Source organism: Adiantum capillus-veneris, chromosome 14 (assembly GCF_014529385.1).
Source record: "Adiantum capillus-veneris isolate H3 chromosome 14, ASM1452938v2, whole genome shotgun sequence".
In the NCBI taxonomy this organism is placed as follows: Eukaryota; Viridiplantae; Streptophyta; class Polypodiopsida; order Polypodiales; family Pteridaceae; genus Adiantum; species Adiantum capillus-veneris.
Genome location: NC_140944.1, coordinates 13276358 through 13289256, shown reverse-complemented (window position 1 = coordinate 13289256; position 12899 = coordinate 13276358).

Here is a 12899-nt window from a genome sequence, read left to right as displayed (position 1 = left end):
ACATTTTTTTAGTAAACTACATTCAAAATGTTTTGTAATTTCACTAGTAACAACTATCTTGCAGGAAGTGGAGGATTTTCCATTCATTCCTACAACATACTTGGGAGAAATAAAGAACACAAGGTGGCTAGCAAGCAAGGGAAATAAAGATATATTGAGCTTGTATGATGCATGCATGTCTGATCTATTCAACTCTTTGCTTCAGAGCATGAAAATGTTGGCTTTCGTGGAGCGAAGGTATCATGGGGCTGGACCATCTGGCAAAAAAGTTGGCTCGTTGTGCAGAACAAAGGAGAGAACACACACTAGCAGCTATTGCATCGGAGGCACATATCTCTTCCAATATCCATTTGTTGAAGGGTATAAATTTACTGTACTGCATCAAAGATGCCAAAGTGGGAGAGCACCTGAATCCATAATCATAACTATGATCAATACATATGCAACATGTAGCTCAACGTAGCTCTACCAAAGGGACATGTAGAACCTATAACACGTGACTACTTGTAATGTGTAAGTAGTAGATTCACGATTGGAATATCCATCAACCCAAAATAGTGCATAACTTGTATCATGTTGCCACTACAAGCATACATAACTCACTCTTGCGAGAGTCGATATAAGAACACTAAATCCCTACGTGAAAGAAACCAAGCCAATTAAAGTGATAGTCAAAACTTGATCTCTATCAATGTGAGGGTCACACAATTGCTAAAGCATCAGAGATTAGACTACAAATATGTAGAAACTATAGCAAGAACTCTTGAAAAAATCCGACGGTGTTTGCCTATACTTTGAACAAAATCTCAAAATATTTCAACAAAAATCGATCTAGACAAAACCTTTGATGCCAACTAGGCTATGCATATAAATGGAAACTTGGTCTCTCATCTATAAGTTGCTATACATCAAGTCAAACTGACTAAAAACTCTCCAAACACGATGGAGAGAAGCAAAAAAAATTGCTAAGTTGACAAAGCCCATAAAATTATCAAAGATAAAACCGTCTCAAATCATAGATCCACGTGAGGCATACAACAATCACCAAGAGCATGGCAATGGAGCTCACTCTCGCATGATTAGCTCTCCAAAAAACTCCATTTGTTTGCAAGTTGTGAACCTATGAATGTGCAACCTATGAGCTATAACTAGCTCACACGTATCTGCCTATGGTATATATAACCATAAACCTCACAAAACTGTGCATATAGCACTCTAAAATCCCACACAGTCCCAATGCATACATAATCACAATGAATTGCATATCAATCCAAAATCTAGATTCCAAATCAGCACTTTATTACACAAATGCAAGGTAAATCATCTCTCAAATAGCACCACAATGTAACGTGCATATCTAGAGATAAAAACTTATAATACTTTTGATTTATAAGTCCAATTGTCAAAGCATTTATGCATAGAAATTACTATAGGTTGTTACAAAAAATTTAGTGTTCAAAATTTTCAAACTTTGATATCTCCAACACATCCAAAATGTTGAGGAACCCTGGGCCAGACTTTTAGATGATATGGATTTGAGTCCGAGTATAAGAGATATGCCAAAAATAGTGTTTTGGGATTTGAAAGTGCATAATAAACCTATGTTGAAAACAAAATTTCAAAAAATAAACATCACTATCTTATCCAAAACATGCCAAAACCCCAACTTAGACTCTTGGGTCATACCAATCCGACTTTGTGTGACAGAGATATGCAAAAAAGGATGTTTCAAAGCGTAAAAATGGAAAAAACAAATTGCAAAAAACTTCATTCTTGCTTTTTCTCTACTCTCTATGACATAATGTCAAGGTTTTCATCACCACTCCCCTTGTGCTCTGATATCAATTGAAGAGCATGCCAAAGTGGAAGCTTTGTGGGGTGAGTGTGCATGTGATGAGTGTAAAGGGATAGATTGTGTGTGGGTGGAGTACCCACTATTGAATGAGTGAGACCCCTTATTATATTATTTAAAAGAAATAAGATCAGTGTTCAGTAGAGTCAATGGGCGGTTGGTGGAAACTGGGCATCCAACCCAAGCAAGGCACATGTCACCTTTACCTCAACAACAAGAGCATCAATATCATTAAGGATAAGTTGTAATCTGAAGTAGCATGCACAAAAAGATCCTTTGGAAACATAGAATGCTCCATTTTTCCCAAAATTGAGCATTCATATAAACTTTAAATAGTGCCTCAAGTGGGGGGTGTTAGTGCTTGATGTGTTAGAGTACTTATCTTTTTGAACTTTTACCTAAGGTCTTAGGTTTAAACCTTAGGAGCATGTTTACACAAGAACTTTATGCCTAGGTAGTTTGAAATACCCAAATGGTCATATGGTGTGGAGCAAAAATCTGCAATACTTGTTAGTACCACTTCCTAAATCCATCCTTCAGTGTTTGAGGGAAATATTTTGCATAGTCATCATCATCAATGTGCTTGACGCCAATATGCTATTTGAAGGCTTGTATATGAACATTTGGTTCATTTTTTGATTGCCTCTGAATGTCAAAAATGAAATTTTAAGGTCGTTTGTCTTTTCCCAATGCTTGGGTCTATCATGGTACTCAATTTCTCTCACGCAATGTTTAGGTTTGTCATGATGCTCAATTTCTCTCTCTCGACAATTGGGTTTATCATTGTGAAATTTAGTTTTTTCTTCCAACATTAGGGTTTGACATGGAAATCATCACCAATATCAGTTACAGTTTCACGCTCCTTGTCTTGGTAAGGTTTTGACATCAATTTAGCATGTTTGTGCTTAAGTCTGCATTGCTCACTGACATCAACATTGACCTAAGCCTTTCGCTTCCTAAAAGAATGCAAAAAACTGTGTAAATGAGAGTGTCTTTTAGCTCTCTTTGAACGTCTTCTCCTTGAATGTTCTTAGTATTCAGAACTTCAATGTGTGTCAACAACTTCAATGCCTGTGTTCTGCTTCTATTTCTTCCTCCTAGGAACGTGGCTGAAGATCATCAGACTCTTGCTTAGATCCTTTGGCCATCGTACTAATATGATCCTAGTCCTCATCAACCATTCTTGTGGCTCTCCTACCTTCTGCTAGGTGTCGAACATGCATTTTGAATGGATGACTTGCTATGAATTCTAGCTTGGGAGATTGGTTCCTATCAAGAGCTTTAGCTCACCACCATGATCACCAAAATGGAATGAGATGAAGGCTTGACAATTATTCCAAAGTTAACATTTAGAGTGACTAAAAAAATTTAGACGGATGATCAAATGAACCAATTGGATTCAGATACCCAAGGTCAGATCATCATATGGCATAGATTCTAGAAAAAGCAGACCTTAAATGCTATATTTAAACTAGAATAGCACTAGACTTTAGACAAATAACTAGATTGAAATGATAACCAAGTTTAGATTACAAGACACTAAATGAGACAACTCAGAATGTAACTCAGATAAAAAATATAGCTCACAATACAATTGGATGCGATGGTTCAAGTTCAAATTTAGATATAAGGTAAAAAAGACTCTGGAACGATGGAATAAAAATTACAAATGACACAAAAAGTACAAATGAAACAAAGGACTAGCACCTGGGAGCATTGAGTGCTTGTAAGCTCTCTTGAGTGATAATGTGAAAGTGTGAATAGACAAGAGTTGCTAGATTCTAGAGGACTAAAATGAGATTAATGGGTCCTATTTATAGGTGTTGATAGTAGGTTGTAACTGTTTGTCATAGTCATCCAATATAGAAATGCTCTACTACACCTTCATGTGACATCTACCACTCGTGGTAACTTTGGAAGGCCTCAACATATATTTGAAAGAACCTGTGCAAGGCATCTCTCTAGAGAGTCTCATACCACGATGACAAGTGTGAGATATCTCTCTAAAGAGGTTGGTCCCACCATCTACACTATTTCTTTAGGGGCTTTTTGAACTATTCTCCTTTTTGCTTTTCAAGTATGAAAGAGAGTGATTGTAAATGAGCTATTGTGGTTCTATCTTGGTTATGTCTAAAATCTTTTGGGCTCCTCTCATTTTCACACCACATGGATATGGTGGAAGGGAACTCTCCCTCATAAGTCCTTGCTTTAAAAATTAATGTAGGCTTGCTAGATTTGGTCTAGATTATGACTCCTTATTTTGATTGTACTCATTTATGATCTTATTTGATTTTATTTTCATGAAAAAAATGGAATCAAAGTATTTCTCTGGACTCTTACATTTTACTAGAAGGCTATTTCACCTCAACCACTGGTTATGGTTTACTAGCTCTTTTTGTTATGTTAATGATTGCTAACCTTGGTAATGGATCTTTCAAATCTAAAATTGGCTCTTGAAATGGTTTACTTTTTTACTTATAAAGTTATGTTGCTCTTAATGAGGTTAGAGATTTAAATGCCAGTCCCTGATGTCTAAACGCTCAGACCTCCTTCTCATATGGGATCCCTATAAGGAGGAAGTCTCCACCAAGATTTTGATTAGGATCTAACTTGATTCAGCCTCTACTCCAATCAATGAATTCCTTGACTATATTTACCTTGGACCAAGTTTTGAAATCTCATCTTACATAGTTATGGTTTGATTTGGGTTCTAGCCTAGTGTTGCTGGCCTAGATAGATCTAAGGGTGGAATATTGATAATCTATTGCAAGGTATCATCTTGACATGGCATACACTAGATTCATATATTGTACACCTCTTATTTTGATGTAACATGTGAGCATTTTTCTTGGGATCTTATTAGACCTAAGATAGATTTTCTTCAAAAGTTCTCAAAGAAAACTTGGAGATTGCATTACTACTTTTTTGCGATGGAAACTCTTGGAATGTGCCCAAGCTCTCTAGAAGTTGTGATGATGGCTGACATGGGTTGATTGCTCTATTGTACTTGAAAATAATGAATGTTCAACCTATTCTCTTGTTTCCTTTATGATGATGGTTGACTTGAGTTAATTGCTCTATCATACCTGAAAATAATTCTCTTGTTGCCTTTGTGATGTCATGCATTTATTTTGAGACTTTGGGTGGACATGGCAATGAACATTTACTTCTCATTTGGATTTTTTTGTTTTGGCAATACTCACGAATAGGTGAGTTGAATTTGACAATATATTGGATACTTTGAGACCTTGTTTCTTCTAGATGCTACTTGGCTATCATCTAGGACTATTTGTTTAAGTTTATTGGTCTATCTTGCTATCATTGTTGCATTGGAATGATAATAACTTGGTTTACTTCTACCTTCAATAGTTTTAATCTATACCTTTATTTTCTTGTGAACTTCTCTAATGTAATTACTTTGTTATATATTCATTGTATCTGATGTTTTTAATTTTGACTTTTAGATTTTACCGCCTACCTTTTTTGTCCTTAATCTATCATTAGTCTAAATGGTTTAGATACTTACTTGCTAGCTTTTGTTACATATATGATGTTATCTGATTTCCATAAATTTTGGACCTAGTCATGTCTTTTAACCCCTTTCTATTCCCTCTCTAATTTTAGCACATGCACGCTCTCTTGTGGATTACAATGCCCTTGAGCATAGCTTTTGTGCCCTATCTTGCTGATATCTTCCTTGGCTTAATGATTCTTTCTAGTAGTTTAAATATGTTTCACTCATTAAAACTACAATGATTGTTGCATTGCTATATCTATTTGGGTTTGTATTGGCATTATCATATGGGCATGACTATGCAATCCAACAAATATATCTTGGTCCTTCTTTTCCTTTTTAAACTAACACATACACACCTAGAGTTAGTGAGCAGGATTAGGGGCTCTAATCTCCTCCAATTTCAATGCTTGAGTAGGCTGCTAAAAGCTCTCGTAGAGCACATTCAAAGCATACAATTGAGAATCAAAATGCAGCTCTTGGTTTATACAATAAAATCAAGCAAAACCATTCAAAATTAGTGAAAAATAGAGCTTGATTGACCCTAATGATTCAGTAATTAGCCAAGAATTGAATTGGTAGGAGCTCAATTACCGCAATCGATTAGTGCGTAAAGCAAGACTAGGTTATAATGCATACTTGTTGAGCCCAAAACCTATTGCAATCACTCATGTAAGGGTAGTGGCTCTAGGCATTTAGCCATGAACTTGCCCAAGACAAAAGAAATTAGCAAAAGGGGTAGCTCTGATACCAGTTGTTAGGATTGGGAGGGGAAGGGAGCTCAAGGAGGCTCAAAGGTGAAAGACTCCATTGTTACACAGTGAGCTACACACACTTAATAAAAGGTACACTACCACTAAAGGGACAAATTGATGTAAACACAATAGTAGGATATCATATTGCATAGCATATACTTTATGTACAGCACAAGGCTTTATTTATAGGCCTTGATATTACACGGTTGGTAGACTTGGCTCATTCTTGTGTTTACAACAAATATACTAAGGTGTCAACATCAACTCAAATGAGGTGTAGAGGGGTGTCCCATGCCTATCTCAACACACAAAGCATCCAATTCCCCCATGGTTGACCTTTGGACACAACCTTTGAATTTTGGAACCTTAGAATTTTGGAAGTCTTAATGGGCTGAACCTTAGGGTCTTTTTAGCCCATTGTTGCACATGGCTCTTTTGCAGATGGCCCCCCCTTTGGATCCCTACTGTGGCCGGTCTGCTAGCTTAACCAATATTCTAGCTTTTTCTCCCCTGGCACTTCCCCATATTAAATGATCAGTTTAACATGAGAAAATCATTTAGGAGAATTAGATATTGATTATTATGACAGACTGGGAGTGTACTAAATCCCAACGCCCTCGCTAACCTGTCTCTACATGTTCAGCTGGATTTTGGCATCTCTTCAACGGTAGGCTCCCTTTTTGGTTGATCCTGCCATGTTCTGACTGTTGGGATCCTCGTGAGAGGGAGCTTTTTCCCCGGCGGGTCCGGCGGCCCTCCCGCGGTCCACATCTTGCCTCTAGCGCCCCATGCGTGGGCTGTCCCTCATGACCGCCGGTGCTCCACGTTCCCATTCCACCTACGATCCTCTAACCTAACACCCTCTAACCTAATACCCTCTAACCTAACACATGTGGAGAGTGCTTGAGGGGGACCGGGGCCCCGTTCGATGAATTGCCCCTCTCGTGGCCATGCTCCCTGCCGCAGGCCACCGCATGACGACCCATGGACCCGTCGCTCCCGCGAACACAACACGGCTCCGGGAGCCCCCGAAAGGCATTTTGCAAAGTGAGAGCCCCGCTTGGGCCGTGGCCGAGTCCCCGGGGTCCCGTGGTCCAAGTCGGCCCGGGAAGCGCCCACGGGGCCGTTTTGGCGTTTTTCACAATTTTTGGAACCGCGGCTCCTGGTTGGGACTGATGGTGATTCTTGAGAGGGATTTTTATCCCAAAGCCTTGGGGCTTGGGTGGTATGCCTGAGCGCCCCGAATTAAAGTACTTATATGGGAGTAGTACTCCACTCTTGGTGATCCGTGCGCATCCTGCCGGGGTAGCTAAGAGGGGGCCTGTTGTTTAACCGGAGCCGGGGTGGCAACCTTCACATCTATAAATCAATATACCCATATTAGGTTGGAATTAGGTTAACCCAGTCTTCAAAGGCGTCGGAGGGGCCTCCGTCCCTTTTTGTAATTACCTTTTTTGGAATCAATATAAAGCGCCCTTCATGGGCCTGTTCTCCACATCTTGTCTCGCGCGTCCCATTTGAAATACTTGCTCAACGTGTTGTGAAGTTGGCTAACTTGTGATCAGGTGAAGGATCGGCGAACGCGCGCGGCCCCTAAGTCCCATTTATGAGCCGCTCTCCAGGGTCCCGTAACACTTGGTATCAGAGCTAGAAAATCAAAGCCGGTCTATGCCTAGCAGAGGGGCATAGAGACCCATTGGAAGTGATTCAAGCAGCACGTCCCTACCCGCTGCAAGATTGGAAGAGATCGCAGAGGACGGGGTAGTTGACTCCTGGGAGTATTCCAGGTGGATACACTCTCAAGGGAGGCTACAATGCCTAGACCCTATCAACGAAGCCGACCTGGAGTTTGAGTTCGCGCCTTCGTCTCCTAACAGAATGAGTCACGCCGACAAAGAAAAATTTCACAGAGGGGGGGATGACCCTCCCCGCGAAGACAGAATGAACCGGTTGGAGTCTATGATAGAGGCCCAAGACGCGCTTGTGCAACAACTCATACAGATGAACCTGCTGAATGCACAAGCCGCTCAGAATGCCCCAGTTGACAAAGGAAAAGGACATGCAAGCACATCAGGAATTCCCGCGAGTGGGAGTGATGGAATGGGGAGCTTCAAGCCTATCAAGCCCGCTCCCTACTCGGGCCAACGGGACTCACTACTACTGGAAAAATGGACTCGTGACTCAGAGAGCTTCTTCCGCACCAGCAAAATGAAGGAACGCTTATGGCCGTTAGTAGTGTCTCACTTCCTAGAAGGGGACGCTTACAACTGGTTCCTACTAGAGGAAAGAAAAAATCCTTACATCTCATGGACCCGCCTCAAGGCTGAGATGCGGGACTACTTCGTTCCGAAGAATGAGGATTTCAGACATCTGGACGAATGGAGGACCCTGTCCCAAGGGGAGAGCAAGTTGCAAGAATACCTGTCCAAGTACAGGTAGTCTATGTTAAAAGTGGAGCAGATGACTTGGGAAAGAGTGAGGCTCCATGGTTTCCTTTATGGCCTCAAGGATTGGGCCCGTAGAGAGATTGAAAGCAAAATCCTACCGACTACATGGCAGCATTAACCATGGCAGAAAGACTATTGGACTCCGACTTACGTCGAAAAGGGGCCACCAACACAAGGACTGGGGGATGTGGGACTACCCCTGCAAATTCAAATAGAAGTTAGACTTCAGCTCGCCCTCAGAGAAGTGAGTCCCCAAGTAACACATCGAGCCAGACCCGACCATATGGAGGTTTTTGCAGTAACACTCCAAGTAACAACAACAGCTCGTCAGTCAGTAGTAACTTCTCAGTAAACCAACAAGGAGGGGCTGCTCAACGGACGCTGCCTTGGAGAGCAACCCCGTCCCGAGCCTACTGTAAGTATGGGGGTGCTCACTGGGATAGTGATTGTCATAAGGCTAACTCATAGTCTCAAGCTCACTCTCCTTGGGCCAATGAGTCTAACACGGACAGAGCAGGAACATCGCAAGTACAAATCACCAAAATCACCAAGCAAGAGGCAGAAGGCAGACCCAAGGAGTCTACCGAAGGAACAGTCCGCGTAGGAGCCATCAAAGATTCCCTACACTGCCTGGCAGCACGCATTAAGCCAATCCAAAGCATGTGCGTCAAGACAGTGATTAGTGGACAATCACAATTGCCGATGCTCGACTCTGGAGCAAGTCACAACTTCATCTCACCGTCATGCGCCAAACGCTTGGGGGTAAAGACTTGCAAGCCCGGAGGAGGACGAAGTATCTCAATAGGCTTTGTCCAGGGTGAAGATTCAAACACAGCAATGGCCTACGACGTGGCGGTCCAGGTAGGTGAATGGCAGGCAAGAGTGGACTTCAATGTCGTGCCCATGGACTCCTACAACATGATGTTCAGCCTGGCCTGGTATGACTCCTATGTGATGGGGTTGTATGCCAAGGGCATGAATCAACTTATGCTGGACATGAATGGAAAAGGGGTGATTGTCCCAATCATTCGACCAATGGATACGCCTCCTGCCCGCAAGACCACTCAAACTAAAGCTCCTCCTAAACCACAGCCTTACGTACCACCTCAAGCCCGAGGGCAGGTCAATATGGCTCAGACTAAGACACCAACACCAACTAAATCGGAAAAAGGGAAGGCTCGCTTCAGTTGGGACGACTTAGTCCCGGACTTGATGTGGATCTCCCCAAAGCAAGCAGAAAAGGCTCTCAAACAGGGGGCTCAGATTCACTGCTGTGTAATGAAAGTAACACTAGCAGACTCTAAAGAGGAATGCACTATAGGAGATAGTCGCATCATCAAGGTGATTGAAGAATTCAAAGATGTGGTACAGCCTCAGCTTCCAGCTGGCCTCTCACCTAAGCGAGCGGTGGACCACAAAATCGAACTGATGCCTGGCCATTCGCTGCCAACCCGTCCACCCTATAGAATGAATGCCACGCAGCTATAAGAACTAAAGAAACAACTTGGGGAACTACTTGAAGCTGGATTCATCAGGCCCAGCAAGTCGCCTTACGGGGCCCTAGTTCTATTTGTCACGAAGAAAGATGGCTCATCTAGGCTCTGTGTAGATTACAGAGCACTGAATAAAATCACTATCCAAAACAGATACCCTCTGCCGCACATGGATGATCTAAGAGACAGGTTGGCGGGGGAAAAATATTTCACTAAAGTCGATCTGCGATCGGGATACCACCAAATCCGGATTGTAGATGAAGATGTGCACAAAACAGCTTTCAGATCCCGCTACGGAGCTCATGAATGGCTAGTGCTCCCTTTTGGCCTCACCAACGGAGTGGCCACTTTCTCAACTGGAATGGATACAGACTTCAGCGACATGTTGGATGAATTCCTTATTGTGTATCTGGATGACCTACTAATCTATAGCAAGACTTATGAAGCACGTAGAACATGTACGCCAGGTACTCTGTAGATTCAGGGAATGCAAGTGGTATGCAAAGTTGGAAAAATGCGTCTTCACAGTACAGGAAGTGGAATTATTGGGCTTCTTGGTTACTACTGATGGGATCCAAGTGGATCCTAAAAAGATTGAGGCCGTGGTAAACTGGCCTGCTCCCCGAACTGTCACATAGGTGCGCGAGTTCATGGGTTTTACTCAGTACTGTCGGAAGTCCATCAAAGACTTCTTGAAAATCATGGTTCCTATCACAGACACCACCAAGGGTTCGCTGGCTTTCAAGTGGACAGAAGAAGCCCAACGAGCTTTTCAGCATATCAAACAGGTGATGTGCTCTCTGCCGATACTCAAGCTCCCAGATTTCGATAAGCCATTTGAAATTCACACCGATGCATCACGTATTGCCCTGGGAGGGGTACTAATGCAAGAAGAAAGGCCAGTGGCCTACATTTCGAAGAAGTTTTCAGATCCGCACAAGCGATGGGCTACACACGAGCAAGAGATGTATGCAGTGGTGTACTGTCTTGATCAATGACGTCACTACGTATTGGACAAGCACACAAAGGTATACACAGATAATGTCTCCCTGAAGTACTTTCAGACGCAGCCTAAGCTCTCGCACAAACAGAGCCGATGGCAAGATCAACCTATCAGAATATGACATAGAGATCATTCATAAGCCGGGCAAGCAGAACGCGATGCCAGATGCTCTCAGTCGCATGCCCGAGGTTAATGCAGTCAGCGTAATAAGCAGTGAAGAGATATTGGATCAGATTCGCAAGGCCAGTAAGATAGACCCCGTAGTGTTACAGATGATGCAGAGTTGGCGACGACAAGGCAAGACTTTAGTGGGGCTGTTCGACTTGCGGGATGGGCTATGGTATGCTCATAACCGCGTGTATGTACCAGATGATCCAACACTCAAAGCAAAGCTACTCTGGGAAACCCACGACTGCAAAGTTGCAGGTCACGGTGGGCAAAAGAGATATTTTGACAAGCTAAGCCGCTACTTCTTTTGGCCAAAGATGCAGGAGGATGTGGTTGAGTATGTAAGAACTTGCCCTACGTGCCAACTAGTCAAAGCGCAACGAATAAAATCAGCAGGGCTTTTGATGTCTATGGCTACACCATCTCGACCTTGGGATGTAATCAGCATGGAATTCATTGTCGACTTACCAGAAAGTCACGGATTCACTACCATCTTCGTGATAGTGGATTACTTTTCAAAGCAAGCACACTTCATTCCTGCGAAGCCACCGCTTACAGCCTACCAGACAGCTCGGCTCTTCTTCAAGCACGTCTTCAAAAATCATGGATTGCCTCTGGTGATTGTGTTAGACCGCAACGAATGATTCTTGAGTGACATGTGGCGGGAATCGTTCAAGCTCCTAGGCACACAACTCAGATTCTTGTCAGCCTATCACCCCCAAACCAATGGACAGACTGAGCGAATCAATCAAGGCATCAAAGACTACATCCGCTGCTATGTTCAGGCAGATCAAAAGGATTGGACAAATTTCCTAGAAATTTCTTGAGTTTCAGTACAACAGCAGTGTGCACTCAAGGACAGGATACACACCATTTGAACTAGCCACGGGCAAAGAAGTGATAACTCCCATGGCTCTTGCGTCGGGTACCATGCATGCAGAGGATCAGGATGCTGAGCAGTTTCTAATGGCTTGGCACAAGTGCATGGATGTAACCAGAAAGCACTTGATGAATTATAAAGACAAATATGTAGCCAGACACAGCAAGAAAGCATGAACCGAGTTCTTCCAGAAAGGTGACTTGGTACTGGTTAGTGCACACAACATTAACCTGCCAGAGAACTTGACACCCAAGTTCAACCACCGCTACTATGGTCTATATTGAGTTCTTCAAGACTTCAACAACGTCTCTTACAAGCTAGAGCTACCCTCCAATGTCAAAATCCACAATGTATTCCACATCAACTTACTCAAACGATTTCAAGTTGACGGGAAATATGGCCGCCATGTGCCTCTACTAGAAAAAGGAGTGAATCCTTTTGAGCCAGAGATCATCATCAAACATCATTTCAGACGCAATAACCTAAAATTCTATGTTAAAAGGCGAGGGCGCCCTATGTCAGATTGCACTTGGGTGCCAGAAGATAGAGTCATTGCAATGGACAAGCAGCTGCTGCTTCGGTATTACAGAATCCCGGAGCTCAAGCACATGCCTAGGGCATAGAAGTCAACAAACATGTACAACAGAATAAGCAGTAGTTGTAGGATGCATTAGTTCAGCAGTTATGCTTCAGTTTTTAGAACAATAAAGATGCAGTATGTGACAGTTATGCGATGTATGCACTATGTGGACATATGTTCTTAGTCTTGACGAGGATGTCAAGTTCC